Source organism: Amblyomma americanum, chromosome 8 (assembly GCF_052857255.1).
Source record: "Amblyomma americanum isolate KBUSLIRL-KWMA chromosome 8, ASM5285725v1, whole genome shotgun sequence".
NCBI lineage: Eukaryota > Metazoa > Arthropoda > Arachnida > Ixodida > Ixodidae > Amblyomma > Amblyomma americanum.
Window position 1 is genome coordinate 19948980 of NC_135504.1, and position 22178 is coordinate 19971157.

Below are 22178 nucleotides of genomic sequence, written 5' to 3' on the forward strand. Positions count from 1 at the left end.
TCCCCCCTCCATTATCCCTTCCTTTACGGCGCGGTTCGGGTGTCCACCGACATATGTGAGACGGTTACTGTGCCATTTCCTTTCCTCAAAACCGAAACAAAACAAGTGAGCCGAGGCCGTTCTTAGAGTTCATTGCTGTTGACAACTTTGCAAAGGCCGTTCATTTTCAGGAAAGGAAAGGCGCACAACCGGCTCCGTGGGTGGTGGTGGTGAAAAACATTTATAAGCAATTAAATTTTTACAGAAAGGTGATTGGGGTAGGACCCTATTGGCCCTTTCCCCTCACAGTACTAGGTGGAGCCCCTATTCCGGGGCCCCATTGGCAAGCAACGCCGCCCGCGTCCGTTGAACCAAGGCCTTTTGGCTCTTCAGGTCTTGACAGCCGAGCAGGGCCGCCTCCCAGTCCTCTCTGGTGGGGTTGGGGTTGGGGGGGATAGATGGGTTAGATTGACACGCCCAAACCATGTGGAAGGTGTCAGACACCTCCCAACAGAACTGGCACGTGGGTCAGTGGAGACCTCAATCTCGCTTTCATGTGCATTGCGTTGGTGTCCAACTGCAAAAGCCTGCTTTGTGTTCCGCACACTGGATAGGCAGCGCGCCCTCCCTGCCGCCCTTGGAGGTGGCATGCAGTTAATGGTTGATCGCGAGAGATTGATCATTAAATGAACGCTGCGGCCTAGCTGTCGCTGCAGTGCCGCATATCAGCCACAACGCTGTCAGCGCTAATGCATTCAGGCCACATCTCTCAGTCACCACCGCCACATTTACCAAAGCACGAATGAGGCGTCCGCATATCCAGGGAGCCAGTTATGCGCCCTAACGCCGATATCTTTCGCTTGTATATCCTGGTTTGGCTGAGCTAATCCACATTAATTTTTTTCTTTGTTTTCCTTTATTATTTACTCTTTTCCTTTAATTCATAAATACGGCTTCGTTTTGTTTGATCTCTTTGAACTCTTCTCTTGTTTGAACCCTTCGGAGGGTCGTGGACGCGCTACCAATTCGCGACAGCAATTAATTACACTCTCGGTTCATCATAATATATCCGTGTTGTCACCGCCAGGCTGGAGAGGAGCCATACGTGCTAACTCTAGAAGAAAGCACCGCTGCCTAGAGTTTAACATATTTAGATACTCTATGCCGCTGCCTCATAGACATAGAGTTGGTAATATAAAGAAACTCTAGATCCATGACGCTGCCTTCCTTCAATCCGGCCGCGGTTGTATGTATAAATGCGGCCTAACTAACCTAGAAGGACTTTGGTGTAGGCCAGTTGGTATGACATCGTGAAGAGCAAAACCGCAAAACAGGACGGGACTGAGGCAGGCGACAACACAGGGCGGTAAATTTAGCGCCTTTCAAATTTTGTTCAAATTTAGCGTCTTTGGTCAGCGCAGCCTCCTCTCCACTGTTCCGTTACGTGATAAAAAAAAAAGTCATTGTGAACGATTACTGTTGTACAGCATTTACAGTTTCACTTACAAAAATTTAGGGGAATATCAAAAGCTTTAGGCAGTGAAATAGTGATTTGGCACTCGCGCGCGAAACATCCGATTGACGTCGCATCGTCGCTTCAAAAGAACAGCGCGCGAAACGCGCAGCAGCACACTTTCGCGAAGAGCAGCCGTAGTGGTGAGGTTTCTGTGTCTTTGGTTGCAGCATGAAAAGTCACTGAACCAGCTGTGCCCTCACTGGACACCGGCGAAATCAAAAGTGCATGTCGGTGGAGTTGCCATATTGCATGTTAGCGCAAAAGACGCGAATTTACTCGGGATTGAGTCGAGCTGCTTGTGGCCGATTTCATGTGACACTCGCATTCTCCGCGTAAACGCAACATGTTTAACTGTTGTGTAGACTATAGCTGTTATAATTGCAATGGCAGTGAGTACTCGTTCTTGTGCGACGATGGTTCTTTGCGGTCGCGTGAACGAATACGTCCCTCTCTGATGTGGTAATCGATATGCGGCAATTGCTGGCTTTAACGCGCGTTAAACAGTTTGCTCAACGGATCCAAGAGCGGGCTTTATAAGCAAGCAACCTGTGCTTTAAGTTGCTGCTGCTTAATTTCGAAACACTCCGCGAGAATTCCTTCAATTTTCAGAGTCGTTTGAGCAGCAGACGTTTCATATTCTGAACTGCATGGCAAACTTGATGCAGCGTGTTTGGGACCTAGACAATGGCATCGGGCGAGAGAGTTACGCAGTGAAAAAACAACATTGGAACCAATTGGATTTCCAACTGGTTCCAATTGGACCAGTTCAGTTTCCAGTTGCACCAATACCAGTTGAATCCAATTGGCCTGCCCGACTGCACCCTATGTATCCATATGAATGTTTGCGTATTTGACAAACAAGGCAGAACTACATAATGTGGTTCTTATAATATTATAAGGATCATATTAGTTCTGCCTTGTAAGAGCTAACAGCGGCTTAAATTACTAAATTGTATTAATCATCTGCACCATCACTGCCATTGAAATTAAACAACTGTGCTCAGAGGGCAAGCACCATTGACCCCAGTATGAGAACCTCATAAATGGGGTATATAAGTTGGAGTGCAGAAGTGTGTTCTCTGGATGTAAGTACATATCGAGCTAATATTTGCTACCAGTGTCTGAACGTGTTTCTTGCGTGTGATGTGTGCTTGTCTGTTGGCCTTGATTTCCATGAAAGCATGTGAATTTTAATTCCGTAGTAAAAATGTTGATTGGCACCAGATGGAGTGTTCGTTGCAATCCTCACAAATCAGTTTTTCTTTTGCATATTAATAATACGTTAAGTTGTAGAACTGTTTCTCACACTGTGTACTTTGTACAACTTAAATGTGCGGTATATTTTGTAAATATTTTCTGGATGTAATAACTGCCTGGCATAATGGGTCCAATTGATTGGGTGGCTAAAAACACAACTGGAACACACTGGTTCCAAGTGGAAAATCCAATTGGAACCAACTGGAATCTCTAATTGATTCCTATATGGTTGGAAAGCTGAAAAAAGTGTCTTAGTACTGTACTGGCAGATGTGAGGTCGGTGTCATATTCTCTACCATAACATGTCATAAAGTACAAATACCTGAACAGCTGTTGCTGAAACTCTTCTTCACCAGTGGTAACCATCCTGTAAATATTTTCTTTGTCTTTCAGGTTGGAATCTATACTTTCTTGAATTTACGACAAATTGACAAGTCTGCACTGCATCAATCTCTGGAATACTCGTGGCCAAGTCGTTAACATTCCTGCTGTCGCTCCAGCACATCTTGTCAAAGAGTGCTTCAGCACTTACAATCATGTCTACTGCAATTTAATAGGGTGTTGCACCAAAAATGTGGCCATTCTGTATTGCGTTCACATAAATGCTTTAACTTTCCCCTTATTTATACTCTCACTGTATGTTCACACAAACAATTACTGTGCCACGGTTTTCTACCAGGGACACTGAATTCATTGAACACTCTCCAGAGTGCATCTGTAATGACCAGACCGAAGATTGCGGGACGTGCAAGTTTTGGCTGAATTGCATCTTTGCTGCATTGATAGCCCTGCGCCCAGCTGCTGAGTCTGCTGTTGCAGTGTCTATATCATGTACTTAAAAATGCTTCTTAGAAAAGTGTTGGCAAGGTGGCTGCATCTTTACCTAGTGTGGTGTGAGAAGTGACGCTTTCCATAAAGTTGATCAAGGTTCTCAAGAGGCTTGTCATGCAAGGTTTCATGCTGTACTCGGCATTTGTGGCCAGGAAATGGAAGGGGATTTTGTGAAAGCAAAACAAGTGTTTTTGTGGATATGACAGAGGTGCACCGGTCCCACACCTAGCAGCAGGGTGCCCTGCTGTGTGCTTGTTCCAGAATCCATTATGCCTCATAGTATATTTGAATATATTAAGTCGTCCGTCTAAGTTGGTAGAGTTAGCACATTTGTAGTTGTCATAATACCGATGTATAAGAAATATGCATGTCTTGCATGTTCTGTTCTGAATGCGTGTGAAGTTTGTGGATTTAAAGTTATCAAAATGCCCTTGTGTACGGCACATGAACGTTCCGGAATATTAGCCCGCATAGTACCTGCCAATTATTCAGGTGATCATAGTTTGTTCAGTCTGTAAATTCATAGGTATCGAAATACTCTACTCTGCTTTATTAGATTGTTTAATCAATTGTAAACTGTAGTCACAGATACATTTCAGCTGATGTTTAATCACTTGTAAACTGTAGTCACACATACGTTTGAGCTGAACCATGAAGATGCACTCTTAATGGCTTTAAAGAGCAGAGATTTTTCATAGAAGGGAAATACTGTTAGATCTGGTGCAAAGACCACACTGGCTGATAACGAGTTGTTTGTGTAAGAATAAAATTTATGGTAACGATTACAAATTCATTTTATGATGCCTCTAAGGGATGATATTCTGAAGTCTCTTTTGGTGCCAATTAATCCCCACTGAAACCCATTGGTCCCAGTTGCATTTGCAGTTGATATTGGTTATAAGTGGTCATTCCCGTGATGTTTTCGCTCCTACCTGATGTTTTGCATTTGTACACATTGCACAAAAAAAAGTAACAAGCGGTAATGCTTGTGATGTGTGAGCAGTGCCTATTCCTGCTGGCGTCCAGATATGAAAAATTGACTTTTTTCTTTTCTTGCCTTTTCCAAGTTTCTTGGTGTTGCCTCTGTGCTTTCCTGTTATTTGTTTTGTTTTGGTATCATTTGCAAAGCAGACTTCTAGGCATAACCTGAAGCAAAAATTATCATTAAGATAATACTCGGCTTCATTATGAAAATTTCAGCTTGTGTGTTGTGAAAATAAGCCATTTTGTGCCTTCTTTGTTAATCCCCAACTTTTCCTGTATGCCGGCCATCATGATTTGAATTCTGCGTCACAGTTTTTTGGCTAATGCTGTGAGTTGTTGTGGCCCACACTGGTCTGATCGGAATGATGGTGTATTTCTTGAAATCGCATTCATAGTTACATGGCGGTGGATGCCTAGGCAATGGCCAGTCTGGTTCGGCGACAGCGCAAGGATCTCGCAGGGCTCGCCAAGTGCAATCTAGCGCATTCATACGTGCTGCACACATGAATGGAAGTTGATTAATTGTGATGTTTCGCGTCTCGTCGTTTGAATTTGGTGCACGCCGCTATTTTACGGAGTGCCCACGAGGGCACCATGTGCCTGCTAGATTTAGCAGCGGACATATTGCCAGAGCAGCAGCACCGGCCCAAATATTACGTCGCACATCAACTTGGTGAGCCAACTAGCTCGTAAAGCTTTCTCTAGGGGGCGCCACCTTGCCCGCTAAATTTAGCGGCAGAACTCTGTTGCAGCTGTACATTTCGCCAAACCAAGAGTTATGGTGCACGTCAACTTGGCTGGCTGACAAGATCCTTAAGCTATCGCTTAATATTCAGGTCTACATGAGGCACACAGATTCATATTTTATGGTAGCGTGCTGCGTATCTCTCGTTTATTAAGTGGAATTCTGCCTTTACATATATAGCAAACTGGAATACATGCATTGCAAGCTAGAAGTCTTAAGAGCACATAGAATGGCTTACAAATTGTGATGTATGCCTCTCACATGTAAAAAGAATCTTGTCGGATGTTTTTTGTCATTGCATATTTTCGTGAGATAGAGCTGGTAACATGGTGCATATGTGATAGGCAGAGTTGTGTGTGCTGCAGTATGGGGTTTTCTACCTGGACAGCACTGACTGTAAATGACATAGTGGTTTGAACATTTTTCCCTTCTACAAAAAGCTTCTATATCTTTTTGCAGTGGTTGGTTTTTTGTGACCTGTCATTTTGATGCAAAGTGTATGCCAACTTCCAAGCAGAAAATCTTTTATTTCAAGGCCTAGTTGTCTTAAACTTTGTCTTACTGAATTGTACATCACGTGTGCCAGCTACGTAATAAGTCCTGGGTTAGAGAGCGCCCTTACCGTTTGTGATCTCTTTGAATGGTAGGCGACCTTTGATGGATGCATTTTCACATGCCTGTACATGTTGAGTACAAGTTGAGGAAACACACTTTTTTTTGTACTGCGCAGACTCACGCATCACTTCTAAATGGCTCGGCTCTCCACCTCGACAAGAACTGCAAGCAGGAGAGCTGTCGTTCATGTGCAGCGAGTGCAGCTACGCCACGTCTATTCACTCCCACTTCATACTGCACCAGAGGATTCACACCGGAGAGCGGCCGTTTTGCTGCAGTCACTGTGGCAAGGCCTTCAAAAGCAGGAGAGACCTGAGAAAGCACTTTCGCATCCACACCGATGAGAAGCCATACCAGTGCAGCCAATGCAGCAAGGGCTTCCTCAAGAAGGATGACCTGACAAAGCATCTTCGTATTCACACGGGTGAGAGGCCGTACAAATGCCACCTGTGTCCCATGGCCTTCACACAGAAGGCACACCTTGGGCGCCATGTGTGGTCCCACAAGAGTGGGAAACTGTCATAGTGCAATTTGTGCCCATGCTGACCTGAAACACAAAGAACGGAAGAATCATTAAAGGCATCCTTTGTTTCAATAAACTATGCCATGTCTTCTACCATCATTCAGAGTTTCACTTTAGGGGAGACGCGGGTCTTGAAATGGTCGAAAAAGTGCAAAAGTTTTGATTTTTCAGAAACGGCATATTCCTATTCAGTGTACGTTAAAGTACCTACCTATGAAGTTTCAAGGTATAATTTGACCTCCAACTAATAAAAAACAATATATTTGACACCTCTGAAGCATCGAAATGGTGATTTTGTAGCAAAGTGCAGCAGAACACGCTCGTTGCTTCCCGCAACTACATCCCCGATGGCTACAATCTTGGTCTTATTCGAAATGAAGCACTCTTCTCAACATTCCTGATATTACCCACTACTGTAAAATCCTCTAGGTATGTCCGCATTTCGCTTCACATGGCAGGTCTTTGGCTGCAGCTCTATTTCAATCGGAACCAAAAAATATTAAGGGAAAATGTCTTATCGACCCGTAAGAAATTACCTAATTTCATAATGAAGGAGTTTCTCGGTATTAGTAAACAGCAACAAGTAGGAAGCAGACATTCTTATTTTTCCACTCTGCACTTAGCATATTTAGGTGTCTGTTATTTGTTCACTGCTCGTGCTGTCCTGACTATAATGAAGCTACACTTTTGCTGACACATTTTACATCCTGGTCATTATTGAGGGTTTTGGTATCGCAGCTCATCTTGTTCTAGCTTGTGAGTGTCATTCAATCTGCAGTTTGATTGTATGGAAGAATGCCCATGTTTCAGGTCAAGTCCTGTAGTGCTGGCTTCTAATGACGGCAAGGTCTCTGGCCTGTTGGACGCATCTCTATGCACGCAGTTCTTAGTCACAGTTTGTGCTGTTGTGAGTGCTTCAGACTATTAAGATGGTTTGAAGTAGCTTCTTCAGTTGTGTTCACAAACTATTGCAGCTAAAAAAAACTTTTATTAAAATCCCTGCATTTTCCTTGTGTGCATTACATATATATTACGTGGTTGGTAAAAAAAGCCATAACTACTTGGTGCACTCTTATATGACTTGTCATAATGATCCAGTTGAGCCGCCGCGGTGGCTGAGTGGTTACGGCGCTCAGCTGCTGGCCCGAAAGACGCGGGTTCGATCCCGGCCGCGGCGGTCGAATTTCGATGGAGGCGAAATTCTAGAGGCCCGTGTACTGTGCGATGTCAGTGCACGTTAAAGAACCCCAGGTGGTCGAAATTTCTGGAGCCCTTTACTACGGCATCTCTCATAGCCTGAGTCACTTTGGGACGTTAAACCCACATAAACCATAAACCAAACCTAATGATCCAGTTCCACGGATGATAGTTGCATAGCTAAACTATCTGCACACTTCAGTGTATCTTACAAGCTGGTGTTTGCACATTAATTTTCATAGTGTGCAGGGCTCCATTCGTGCGCAGGTCACACTAGCAGCACCTCTATGTAACAATGCGTTACATGTTCCAATGAGAACACTGAGGAGAGAGGTTGCTCAGGTTTATCCACTACCATCAAGAAAAACTGACAGGAGTGGAGCATGTGGCTAGTGCCTCATCTGGGTGCAGCATGAAGTTTCGTTGAGCTTCACGTGTATATGACACTATGACATAGTCAGAGGCACGGAGCCATATGGATGTATTTCCTCACGGGTTCTGTCAGAAAATCATGATCAACCAAGTGATAAGTTTTTTTTTGATGTTTTGAGCTTTTCCAACCTTTTGTAGAGCTAGTGGTTTTTCTTTAGTGAGCTGGTTTTCATTTCTTGCATAAGAACAGATTGTTTGCAATGGGGAGCTTTGACCAAGGTACTTGTTTACACATGTTGCTTAGCTTGCACAGTTTGTTTTTTGTACTTGAGATGGCCGAGTGGAACAGCAGTCTTTAACGGGCAACCACACTAGTTCTTGAGAATTCCGCGGTATTCAAGGATTCAAATCCATATAGGCTGTAGGTAAAGCATGCCGGGTTTTTTCACATCAGCATTTAAAATGGAGGCTCAATCGACGATTAAATTTTAGGCTTCTCTTCAGAGCACTGAAAAAGTGCAGAGAAGCTCAATGTGACGTCACGGATGTTAATATTTCAAATCTCCATTGCTGTTACCCGCACCCTGCCGTGCATCGTTGGATGCTGTCAAACAACGCTTGGCACACTTTGTTTTGGGTGGCGTCGGTTTTCTTCGTTCAAAGCGAGTGTTTACACGTCGGAAATGTACCAGTACCCTAGATGATGTCATTGTGCACTGCGGAGAAACTTGAAGGCCGTCGCGTTTACGTCGCCATTTCAAATGCTAACCCAAAAGGACTTCATGTTTTACCTGCACGTTTCACATATTGAACCCCTTTAACAAGGTACTGGATTGGTGTAACCTGTGGAATATGAAGCTAAACATTACTAAATGCAAGCATTTGCCCATTTCTCGTCTGTCTACTACACACTCTACCTACTACATTAATGGCATCACTCTTGAAACTGTGTCGTCTTATAAATATCTGGGTGTTCATGTCTCTTCTAACCTGTCTTGGAAACCTCATGTTGACTACATTATAAATAACGCTAACCGCATCCTTGGATACCTTCGCAGAAATTTTTCATGTGCACTGAGTTCATTAAAACTACTACTTTACAAAACTTTGGTCCGCTCTAAATTGGAATATGCTTCATCTGTGTGGAACCCTGGGGTCGAATCTCTCATTTCTGACTTAGAATCAGTTCAAGACCGCGGTTGTCGTTTCATACTTTCCAACTATCATCGTACTAGTAGTGTAACTGCCATGAAAGCTAACCTTTCCCTACCGCTTCTTTCCCATCGCAGGTCAATAGCTTCATTATGTACTTTTCACAAAAATTATCATAATCCTTATCTTAAAGAGAGGTTGTTAAAAAGACCATCATATATATCAGCACGCATGGATCACCGCCACAAAGTTTGGATCCCTCCTTGTCGCACGAGATGTTTTCACGATTCATTCATACCCAGAACTTGTGTCAGCTGGAATAACCTTCCCCACGATATTGTTGAAATTACCGATACTGTTGCCTTTCGAAACGCTGTTACTAATTTTATATAAGTCTCTGTCTATATCTATGTTTTATTTTATTTGCTGCTGTTTTCTTTTGTGGTTTGTTTTGTGTAATGCTACCTTTTGCTAGTGCTGTTACTAATCTTAAATCAGTGTGTGCTGTAACTATATTCAAATTTTTTAGCTGCTGTTTTTGTTTTTTGTACTTATATGTTATTCCCACTCCCCTCTGTAACGCCTAACGGCCCTGAGGGTAAATAAATGAAATGAAATAAATGAAAAGCTCGTTGAATCCTTTAACCTCTGCAATTATCATTTAAGAAGAAACTGCTTCAGGAGTGTGAACCGATGGTGAATTTGGATGAGACCAGGCGCCAGATTGCTGAGGAGGCTGAAGGCACAGAATCTAGTGCAGATGTTCAATGCGTGTGAAATAAATTGTCAGTGCTTCTCCTGTGTCCCTGCACATGCTGTGCGGCCCTTCATCAACCAGCCTGATCTACTACCAGCAAACGTACGTCACTGCCCCTGTCATGTGTCTGTGCAAAGCTAAAAAGCTGCCTGTACGTCGCCAATCCTGAGTAGAGAGACTGAGAAAGCCACAGAAGAAAAATGTAACCAAGCATCGCCTTTGCTAGAGCAAAGCTCATGCATAGCAGTGGAATAAGTTACTGCAAGAAACTTCTTCCGCTGAGAGGAAACAAGATTGAGTGAGCAGTTGGTGACCCATGGACGAGAGAAAAATGTCGCACACAAACGGGACACATATAAGACAAGAGGATGCAAGACAAGTGCTTGTTCTGCAATCTCTTGCCTTGCTTCCTGTTTGTGCACTGCGATTTTCCCTTCCTTATGCTTCCATTATTGCGGGTGTGCTGTATGCACTGCTTCGGAAAAATATTACATTTTATGATTACTACAATATAATAGAATGAAATTATTCTAAAGCATTAAACTTCCAAAGTTTTCGGCGGAAAAATTCTGGTCACTAAACTAGCATAATTAAATACGGAATGACGCTGGTCAACACTTGTTATCATTGTTTATCTCACCATTTGCATCCTTCTGTATCTGGCCTCCTGTCTTGTCAAGTGAACTCAGTGGTCTTCGTTTTGTTCATGCCACCTTTTTCTACCTATTTATTGCCATTTCTCGAGATCAAATAATCTGAAGTCAGCGCAGCAGTGTTTCTCTTTTCTATGACCCAGCGTCTTTTTTGTGCTCTGTCTTCTTTTAATCTTGGATATGAATAGCACACTATAACAGTCAGTCACTGTTTTTCATAGTGCTTGTATTTCTTACCTAAAGCATTACAAGTCTTGGTGGTGCCTTGGCTTAAACAAACACTGAGAAGAACTCCAGTAAATTTTCCTTCCGAGTAAAAATCTATTCTATGAATTTTTCTGGCTATGTTTATGTTTTTTCAGTAGCGAACGATGCATTTATTTCCAGGAAATTGAATTTAGAAATTTTGCCACCATTCAATTTAAACTCTTAATGTGAGCACTGAAAAGTACTTCGTGATCACTGCCTTAGGGTGGTTGACAATGCAACCTGGCCTTGATGTCACCGGCGGTTACTTGCGAAAACGACCAATAGTGGCGATACGTGTAAACCGCTTTCAGTTTTTTCTAGTTAACAGGAACTCTGTTTTCATTGAGAGGTGGTCTTTTTGTGATGAGGACATGGCAATCTATTGATACGGATGAACATCAGTTCGTCCTCAATTTGCATTTAAATGTTTTGCCTGCTTGTATTGCTGCTGCTACTGCCATTTTCAAAATAGCTGCCTTGCTGATTCGTTGCGATTGTCATACCCTGTTACCAAGTTTGTTTTGCATATGATTGTCCTGAGAGTTTCTTCCTGGCCTCATATTTACGCTCTGAACTTTGATACAAATAAATATGTATACATTGGAGTTTGTGAATAATCACAGAAAAGCAAAGACCTTGACTTTTAGAGGACTTCTCTCGCATGATAGAACGAGCTCCTATGTTGTGAAGGACACAGCACAGAAGCTGCTACCTTGAGTATCAGCTTCTTGTGATAAGACTTGATAAGCTTGTGATAAGCCTTGTGTTGTGGCTCATTTTCAACACTTCTCCAACACTTCTCATGTCATACTTGTGTTTGTTACCTATTCTGAATGCTCAAAATACTTCACTTCAACAATGAGCACTAGTGAGACAAATGGTTTTAATGTTTTGCAACTGTCATGCTCTATGCATTTGAAAGAGGCAAATTAGACGTCTTTTTTTTTTTTACTGTCTCTCATTTTTGTTTGAAATATAATGTGCCTGTCATCTAAGGTCTCAAGAGTGCCATGGTTGCGCACTGTCGTGTGCATTTTGCGAGTTAAAAAAGCCAATACAAGTATGTAAAAGAAAGGCAGTTTTCAAGTGAGTGAAGTTCCTGGAAGGGGCTAGCCTACATGAGACAGATATCCGAATCCTTTTAACGTGCCCTGGACTGACCCAGTTTTTTCGGTGTCTGAACCCTTCAGCATGCAAACAGTCAAGTTAGCCAATGCTTTTTCTGCTCTTCCATTCTGCGGTTGCACTCAGCAACGTCAGTTTCTCGCATTATCTGCTGTGTCTGTACTGGAAAAATCTGAAAGAAGCATGACAACAGATGAGAAGTCATAGCTAAGAATGCGTTTTTTCCTTTTTGTTTTTTCAGATCGGAAGTCTCTATTCTACTAATTTCAATGAAATGCAAGTCTCCACTGCACCAACGTGGGAATTACTCATTAACAAGCCACTGTTGTCTACCCGGCCTTCTCATACAGCTCACTGAAAAGCGCCGCTCGCAGTGTTCACTATCACATGCACTGCATATTCACAGACTGATGCAGCAGGACTGTGGCTTTTTCGTTTTGCACCTGACATGATGCTTTGCCATTTTTCCCATATTGACATGCATTTGCATTAGCAGAAAATCTTTTATTTCAAGGCCTAGTTGTCTTAAACTTTGTCTTACTGAATTGTACATCACGTGTGCCAGCTACGTATTAAGTCCTGGGTTAGACAGCGCCCTTACCGTTTGTAATCTCTTTGAATGGTGGGCGACCTTTCATGGATGCATTTTCACATGCCTGTACATGTTGAGTACAAGTTGAGGAAACATACTTTTTTTTGTACTGCGCAGACTCACCCATCACTTCTAAATGGCTCGGCTCTCCACCTCGACAAGAACTGCAAGCAGGAGAGCTGTCGTTCATGTGCAGCGAGTGCAGCTACGCCGCCACGTCTATTCACTCCCACTTCATGCTGCACCAGAGGATTCACACCGGAGAGCGGCCGTTTTGCTGCAGTCACTGTGGCAAGGCCTTCAAAAGCAGGAGAGACCTGAGAAGGCACTTTCGCATCCACACCGATGAGAAGCCATACCAGTGCAGCCAATGCAGCAAGGGCTTCCTCAAGAAGGATGACCTGACAAAGCATCTTCGTATTCACACGGGTGAGAGGCCGTACAAATGCCACCTGTGTCCCATGGCCTTCACACAGAAGGCACACCTTGGGCGCCATGTGTGGTCCCACAAGAGTGGGAAACTATCATAGTGCAATTTGTGCCCATGCTGACCTGAAACACAAAGAATGGAAAAATCATTAAAGGCATCCTTTGTTTCAATAAACTATGCCATGTCTTCTACCATCATTCAGAGTTTCACTTAAGGGTAGACACAGGCCTTGAAATGGTCGAAAAAGTCCGAAAGTTTTGATTTTTCAGAAACGGCATATTCATATTCAGTGTACGTTAAAGTACCTACCTATGAAGTTTCAAGGTATAATTTGACCTCCAACTAATAAAAAACAATATATTTGACACCTCTGAAGCATCGAAATGGTGATTTTGTAGGAAAGTGCAGCAGAACACGCTCGTTGCTTCCCGCAACTACATCCCTGATGGCTACAATCTTGGTCTTATTCGAAATGAAGCACTCTTCTCAACATTCCTGATATGACCCACTACTGTAAAATCCTCTAGGTATGTTCGCATTTTGCTGTTTTCTGAGGACTCTACAACTACCTCCAATTGGCTTGTGCGTGCACGTCAAATGCGCTTTTCTTATCTTCGCGTCTCTGCCAACATGGCTAGCCTTACGGAAGTTTTCGTCATGTTTTTTATGGTGCAGTTTCAATTTATCTTATACCGATGAATTCAGAAAGAACTAAGCTATGTAGTTATGCTAATTTTTTTTTTATGGCCGATTCGAACATATCAGATTTAGTAATCAACAACGTCTAATTATATTTCATAATTATGGTGCTTCGGCATAACTGAACATTTTCATATGAGGATGTAACTCAGTAACATGTAAATAGCTTAGCTTCACAGGGCAGGTCTTTGGCTGCAGCTCTATTTCGATTGGAACCAAAAAATATTAAGGGAAAATGTCTTATCGACCCGTAAGAAATTACCTAATTTCATAATGAAGGAGTTTCTCGGTATTAATAAACAGCAACAAGAAGGAAGCAGCCATTCTTATTTTTCCACTCTGCACTTAGCATATTTAGGTGTCTGTTATTTGTTCACTGCTCGTGCTGTCCCAACTAAAATGAAGCTACAGTTTTGCTGACACATTTTACATCCTGGTCATTGCTGAAGGTTTTTGGTATCGCAGCTCATCTTGTTCTAGCTAGCTTGTGTCATTCAATCTGCAGTTTGATTGTATGAAAGAATGCCCATGTTTCAGGTCAAGTCCTGTAGTGCTGGCTTCTAATGACGGCAAGGTCTCTGGCCTGTTGGACGCATCTCTATGCACGCAGTTCTTAGTCACAGTTTGTGTAGTTGTGAGTGCTTCAGATGATTAAGATGGTTTGAAGTAGCTTCTTCAGTGCTGTTCACAAACTGTTGCAATAAAAGAGAACTTTTATTAAAGTCCCTGCATTTTCCTTGTGTGCATTACATATATATATTACGTGGTTGGTAAAAAAAGCCATAACTACTTGGTGCACTCTTATATGACTTATCCTAATGATCCAGTTGAGCCGCCACGGTGGCTGAGTGGTTACGGCGCTCGGCTGCTGGCCCGAAAGACGCGGGTTCGATCCCGGCCGCGGCGGTCGAATTTCGATGGAGGCGAAATTCTAGAGGCCCGTGTACTGTGCGATATCAGTGCAAGTTAAAGAACCCCAGGTGGCCGAAATTTCCGGAGCCCTTCACTACAGCGTCTCTCATAGCCTGAGTCGCTTTGGGACGTTAAGCCCACATAAACCATAAATCAAACCTAATGATCCAGTTCCACGGATGATAGTTGCATAGCTAAACTATCTGAAAACTTCAGTGTATCTTACAAGCTGGTGTTTGCACATTAATTTTCATAGTGTGCAGGGCTCCATTCATGTGCAGGTCACACTAGCAACACCTCTATGTAACAATGCGTTACATGTTCCAATGAGAACACTGAGGAGAGAGGTTGCTCAGGTTTATCCACTACCATCAAGAAAAACTGACAGGAGTGGAGCATGTGCCTCATCTGGGTGCAGCACGAAGTTTCGTTGCGCTTCACGTGTATATGACACTATGACATAGTCAGAGGCACGGAGCCATATGGATGTATTTCCTCACGGGTTCTGTTGGAAAATCATGATCAACCAAGTGGTAAGCTCTTTTTTTGGATGCTTTGAGCTTTTCCAACCTTTTGTAGAGCTAGTGGTTTTTCGTTAGTGAGCTGGTTTTCATTTTTTGCATAAGAACAGATTGTTTGCAATGGGGAGCTTTGACCAAGGTACTTGTTTACACATGTTGCTTAGCTCGCACAGTTTGTTTTTTGTACTTGAGATGGCCAAGTGGAACAGCAGTCTTTAATGGGCAACCGCACTAGTTTTTGAGAATTCCGCGGTATTCAAGGATTCAAATCCATATAGGCTGTAGGTAAAGCATGCCAGGTTTTTTCACATTAGCATTTAAAATGGAGACTCAATCGACGATTAAATTTTAGGCTTCTCTTCAGAGCACTGAAAAAGTGCAGAGAAGCTCAATGTGACATCACGGATGTTAATATTTCAAATCTCCATTGCTGTTACCCACACCCTGCCGTGCATCGTTGGATGCTGTCAGACAACGCTTGGCACACTTTGTTTTGGGTGGCGTCGGTTTTCTTCGTTCAAAGCGAGCGTTTATGTGTCGGAAATGTACCAGTACCCTAGATGATGTCATTGTGCACTGCGGAGAAACTTGAAGGCCGTCGCGATTACGTCGCCATTTCAAATGCTAACCCAAAAGGACTTCACGTTTTACCTCCATGTTTCACATATTGAACCCCTTTAAGCTCGTTGAATCCTTTAACCTCTGCAGTTGTCATTTAAGAAGACATTGCTTCAGAAGTGTGAACCGATGGTGAATTTGGATGAGACCAGGCGCCAGATTGCTGAGGAGGCTGAAGGCACAGAATCTAGTGCAGATGTTCAATGCATGTGAAACAAATTGTCAGTGCTTCTCCTGTGTCCCTGCACATGCTGTGTGGCCCTTCATCAACTAGACTGATCTACTACCAGCAGACCTACGTCACTACCGCTGTCATGTGTCTGTGCAAAGCTAAAAAACTGCCTGTACGTGGCCAATCCTGAGAAAGCCACAGAAGAAAAATGTAACCAAGCATCGCCTTTGCTAGAGCAAAGCTCATGCATAGCAGTGGAATAAGTTACTGCAAGAAACTTCTTCCGCTGAGAGGAAACAAGATTGAGTGAGCAGTTGGTGACCCATGGACGAGAGAAAAACGTCGCACACAAACGGGACATATATATGACAAGAGGATGCAAGACAAGTGCTTGTTCTGCAATCTCTTGCCTTGCTTCCTGTTTGTGCACTGCGATTTTCCCTTCCTTATGCTTACATTATTGTGGGTGTGCTGTATGTGCTGTTTCGGAAAAATATTACATTTTATGATTACTATTTTATGATTACTACAATATAATAGAATGAAATTATTCTAAAGCATTAAACTTCCAAAGTTTTCGGCGGGAAAATTCTGGTCACTAAACTAGCATATATAAATACGGAATGACGCTGGTCAACACTTGTTATCATTGTTTATCTCACCATTTGCATCCTTCTGTATCTGGCCTCCTGTCTTATCAAGTGAACTCAGTGGTCTTCGTTTTGTTCATGCCACCTTTTTCTACCTATTTATTTGCCATTTCTCGAGATAAAATAATCTGAAGTCAGCGCAGCAGTGTTTCTCTTTTCTATGACCCAGCGTCTTTTTTGTGCTCTGTATTCTTTTATTCTTGGATATGAATAGCACACTATCCCAGTCAGTCACTGTTTTTCATAGTGTTTGTATTTCTTACCTAAAGCATTACAAGTCTTGGTGGTGCCTTGGCTTAAACAAACACTGAGAAGAACTCCAGTAAATTTTCATTCTGAGTAAAAATCTATTCTATGAATTTTTCTGGCTATGTTTACGTTTTTTCAGTAGCGAACGATGCATTTATTTCCAGGAAATTGAATTTAGAAATTTTGCCACCATTCGATTTAAACTCTTAATGTGAGCACTGAAAAGTACTTCGTGATCACTGCCTGAGGGTAGTTGATAGTGCAATCTGGCCTTGATGTCATTGGCAGTTACTTGCGAAAACGACCAATAGTGGTGATACGTGTAAATCACCTTTCAGTTTTTTCTAGTTAACAGGAGCTCTGTTTTCATTGAGAGGTGGTCTTTTTGTGATGAGGACATGGCAATCTATTGATACAGACCAGCATCAGTTTGTCCTCAATTTGCATTTAAATGTTTTACCTTGCTTGTATTGCTGCTGCTACTGCCATTTGCATAAATGGCTGCCTTGCTGACTCATTGCGATTGTCATACCCTGTTACCAAGTTTGTTTTGCATATGATTGTCCTGATAGTTTCTTCCTCGCCTCATATTTACGCTCTGAACTTTGATACAAATAAATAAGTATACATTGGAGTTTGTGAATAATCACAGAAAAGCAAAGACCTTGACTTTTAGAGGACTTCTCTCGCATGATAGAACGAGCTCCTATGTTGTGAAGGACACAGCACAGAAGCTGCTACCTTGAGTATCAGCTTCTTGTGATAAGACTTGATAAGCTTGTGATAAGCCTTGTGTTGTGGCTCATTTTCAACACTTCTCCAACACTTCTCGTGTCATACTTGTGTTTATTACCTATTCTGAATGTTCAAAATACTTCACTTCAACAATGAACACAAGTGAGACAAATGCTTTTAATGTTTTGCAGCTGTCATGCTCTATGCATTTGAAAGAGGCAAATTAGACGTCTTTTTTTTTTTACTGTCTCTCATTTTTGTTTGAAATATAATGTGCCTGTCATCTAAGGTCTCAAGAGTGCCATGGTTGCGCACTGTCGTGTGCATTTTGCGAGTTAAAAAAGCCAATACAAGTATGTAAAAGAAAGGCAGTTTTCAAGTGAGTGAAGTTCCTGGAAGGGGCTAGCCTACATGAGACAGATGTCCGAATCCTTTTAACGTGCCCTGGACTGACCCAGTTTTTTTGGTGTCTGAACCCTTCAGCATGCAAACAGTCAAGTTAGCCAATTGTTCTTCTGCTCTTCCATTCTGCGGTTGCACTCAGCAACCCCAGTTTCTCGCATTATCTGCTGTGTCTGTACTGGAAAAATTCAGAAGCATGACAACAGATGAGAAGTCATAGCATAGAATGCGTTTTTTCCTTTTTGTTTTTCAGATCGGAAGTCTATATTCTACTAACTTCAATGAAATGCAAGTCTCCACTGCACCAACGTGGGAATTACTCATTAACAAGCCACTGTTGTCTACCCGGCCTTCTCATACAGCTCACTGAAAAGCGCCGCTCGCAGTGTTCACCATCACATGCACTGCATATTCACAGACTGATGCAACAGGACTGTGGCTTTTTCGTTTTGCACCTGACATGATGCTTTGCCATTTTTCCCATATTGACATGCATTTGCTACAGATAATTTCATTTCAGTTTCACGTGAAGAGTAACTATGCCATCATTTCGTGCTTCCTGTTCCTTGTGACATTCAAACTGCACGCCAGAATATTTCTGAGGTCCAACTGTGCTCATCGCCATCAAGTTGGTTATGTATGGTGAAAATATTTCCTGTCATACGTGGACCATTCAGCTTAATAGCCACCGACAGTAGGATTGTGCTACAAGCGGCTCTAGGCTAAGTTGCATCAGCACATCACCTGGTGTCCCTAGTGCTTGGCGAGTACCTTGCCGACCAGTGCACCAAGAGTGGTATAACGACTCCCAGGGATCTATGATTGCAAGTAGACAATGACTAATTCCACATATACGGGCATTAACCCATTAATGCTATCTTAAGGCGGAGTCTAAGTGTCCTGTCCAGTTTTGTTGACAAAGTGAGACGCAACGCTTGCAATTGTGTCAAGGAGCCGCACGACTTGCTGTTGTCTAGAAAAAGTTTTGTGCTATACTCTGCATTCAAACTCTGGGAAACCGTGGGGCATTTTGTGGTTGCAAAATAAGAGCATCTTTATGCCTGGAGTAGGAAGGGACCAGCGGCAGTCGTGGTAGAAGGGTGTCAGGCTATGTGAAGGACCAGCAGTGATGTTCCTACAAGGCGTGTATGTTGCAGAATCTTTAGTCCCTCATTTTAGGAGCAAATAATTTAATTGCTTACAACTTACTTGCACATTTATACTTCGTAAATGCTAATATGTTTCCGACAGCATCTTCAAAAATGCTTTGACAGACTCATCGAGCAGGGCGAAAGTACAGCTGCTGAGAATGTGGCTTTAATAGCTTTATTGAACAGACATTCAACACAAAGAAAATGCTGACATATTTATAGTTGGATACAACTTAAGAACACGACGGCTTTTCCCCGTCAAAGGACCCCCTTCCAGCCAATGGCGTCGGCTGATTCTCATGACCCTGCTAGTGTGAAAAAGTGGAAAGTGGTAGATGAAAGCAGATAGTACTTTCCCTTCATGGTTTGGGAGAGACCCTTCTCTCCATTGTGACACTGCTCCCTGCATTACCACGCTAGCAGGGTCATGAGAATCAGCCGACGCCATTGGCTGGAAGGGGGTCCTTTGACGGGGAAAAGCCGTCGTGTTCTTGAGTTGTATCTGACTACAGTGCAAAGGCTAAAATTAGTTAAAAACTCAGAGTTGGTGTGCCCACTCTCACCTGTGCATGGAGGCATATCCCTTCCATTTGAGGCAATTTATGAAATCTTGAACTGCACAGGCTCTGTCTCCACTCCTGACTGGCTTTCTTGCCACCTCTACAAGAACTGCAGGCAGGAGGAGAGCAGTGGTTCATGTGTGACGAATGTGACTGTGCCGCAGTTTTTCACACCAGCTTCGAAGAACATCAAAAGGTTCACACCAGCGAACTCCCCTTTCAGTGCGACCACTGTGGCAAGACCTTCACAAAGAGACCTCTCTGTCAAATTTGACCTCTCTGTCAAATCACCTTCGTATACACACGGGTGAAAAGTCATACCAATCCAGCCAATGCAGCAAGAGCTTCATGAAGAGAGATGACCTGGTAAAGCACATTCGCATCCATACAGGCGAGAAGCCCTACCACTGCCACCTGTGTCCCATGACCTTCGCACAGAACTCGGCCTTGAAACAGCACATGAGAACCCACTCAAGTGAAAAACAGTTCCACTGTCACTTTTGCTCTAAGGCATTTACACACAAAATTGCCATGAAACACCACAAGCAGAACTGTCACCCTGAAGGATTCACACTTCCGTAAAGCAGTGGCTTGTTCTTCTAGCATTCAGCGCAACACTTGTGGGCAACATTTGTGCATTGTGCAGGTCGGGAATTCTGGATGCAAGGTCTTTGTTAAAAGCTGTCATTGTTGAATTGGCACAAGGAGAAACTTTTTGAGAAAACTGCATTGTATGAAGGTGTTCCTCGGTACTGTATCACCAATAAAATGGTGTGAGATGAAATTTTGAGATGAATAAAATTGTGAACATATTTGTGGTTTGTAGATTGTATGTATAATCAATGCAATAAATGAACTAAAGTGTTAGTATCACTGAGTTGGAATGCTGTCAAGCTGAACCAACTACCCAACATATCAATTCAATATTATGCACATGTGCAGCAAGTAAAAAAAAAAGAGCTATTTTTAATTGGAACCAATTGAATTTTCCAGTGATAAATTAGTACACAATTGGGCCCATTGAGTCCAACTGGAACTCTCCCATTGTACCCATTAGGTCCCATCCGGGCAATTGTTGCAGCTATGGAAACGTTCATAAAATGTACCTCCAAATTAAGTAGTGCAAAATGTACACTGTCAGAGTTATTAAGGTGCAAAAGAAAAACTGATTTTTTAGAACTGCCCAGAGACATTCGACTCTACCTTGTGCCAAGTTTTTTAGAAAGCATTCGAACTTAAGACAACTCCATGCTTTTGTGGAAATCAAGCCAAGCATACATCATGCTCAAGGAGCAGTATACAGTCTGACACTGCTATCCAAGCCAAACACATATCCACAGAAATGACTGCAGAGATAGCGCAAATGATCAATTCAGCGGAATATGCTGAGAATAGTTCTTATTATGAGAACAGCATTAGTTTTTCCATTTTTTTGTCAGATAAACTAGATAAACTAATGTTCAAATCCTCACCTGGTTGCCAAGACTGATTAAACTGAGAGTCCAGTAGGAACATACGACCTACCGATTGGACCAACACTGTGTCCAACTGGCAGTCTATTTAGACGTCCCAAATGGAGCAGCAAATATCCCAACTGTAACCATTTGAGAACTAAATTTGACCGATTGGGAGTCCATTTGAATTATCTAATTGAAACCAGGTGTAAACCCAAGTGGTCCCCCCCTCACCCCCCCCCTTTTTTTTACTCAGGCACGTACATGGAGAGAATAATTCACTGCTTAATACAACCGTATGGCAGGTAAAATTTTCGAAATCCGATGGCAAGCTTTTGCAGTGAGCGACGTAGTAGCACGTCTCAGCATATTCAGCAGCTTGTTTTGTGCTTGATAAGACAAAATACGGTACATGAGGAAGTATTTGAAAGAACAGCTAGTCTAAGACCTAGGAAAGCATTGGGAAATGCTGATTTTTTTTTTCTGTGCGATGTTTTTAACTGAGGCATACCTGTACGGTGAATAAATAGATTAAAAGACAGTTGCGTTCCGCTGTGGTGGGAGCTGAGCCCACAAGCTACAGAGCTACAGCCTACAGTGGCTGCCTTTCCTTGTACCTTATGAAAAGTTATTTCCTATTTGTAATGAATGCTCTGTTAACTTCTTCTGTAATCAGCACTGCAAAGAATAATATTCTCTTCTGCTTTCTTACACTTTGATCTTAGCCAAAAGGCTGAGCTCCCTCGGCGGAGGAATCGGACAGGCTCTTGGCCAGTTAAAGAAAAACAACGCAGCTGGCCCTCATCACACGAGCTTAAGAGGTCGCCTGCGACTGGAGGCCACTTTGAACTCGCACCAGCCCCAGCTAATCTCTTCCCGTTTGTGGCAATAAAGTAGTAACCACCACATTGTGCTTACCTGTCACACAGCCTCCTTTATACTCCTTTCCTCCTATGCCTGTGAACAGCTGATTTTGGCGCTCCAGAAAGATGATGACGTTAGTGCTGGTGCTGCCAAAAAAGCGCGCGCTGATTGTGCTGTTCATTGTTGCACCAAAATATTACTTTAATGACTATTT

At 42.8% G+C, this 22178-nt stretch overlaps 2 long non-coding RNA genes across 3 annotated transcripts; one reads left to right on the forward strand and one right to left on the reverse strand.

Annotated features, from left to right (window-relative positions):
- The first annotated feature begins 1468 nt into the window (after window positions 1–1468).
- LOC144101042 (uncharacterized) lies at window positions 1469–19329 on the forward strand. Its single transcript, XR_013307920.1, has 4 exons — window positions 1469–1635; window positions 3146–5403; window positions 12665–12976; window positions 18189–19329. It is a non-coding gene; the product is annotated as an uncharacterized LOC144101042 (long non-coding RNA).
- Window positions 5427–22178, reverse strand: LOC144101043 (uncharacterized). Of its 2 annotated transcripts, none has more exons than XR_013307922.1 (3): window positions 22019–22178; window positions 19650–19755; window positions 5427–6474 (listed from the first exon to the last, which is right to left on the reverse strand). It is a non-coding gene; the product is annotated as an uncharacterized LOC144101043 (long non-coding RNA). The 2 variants fall into 2 exon arrangements; XR_013307921.1 differs by lacking the exon at window positions 5427–6474 and adding an exon at window positions 12972–13099.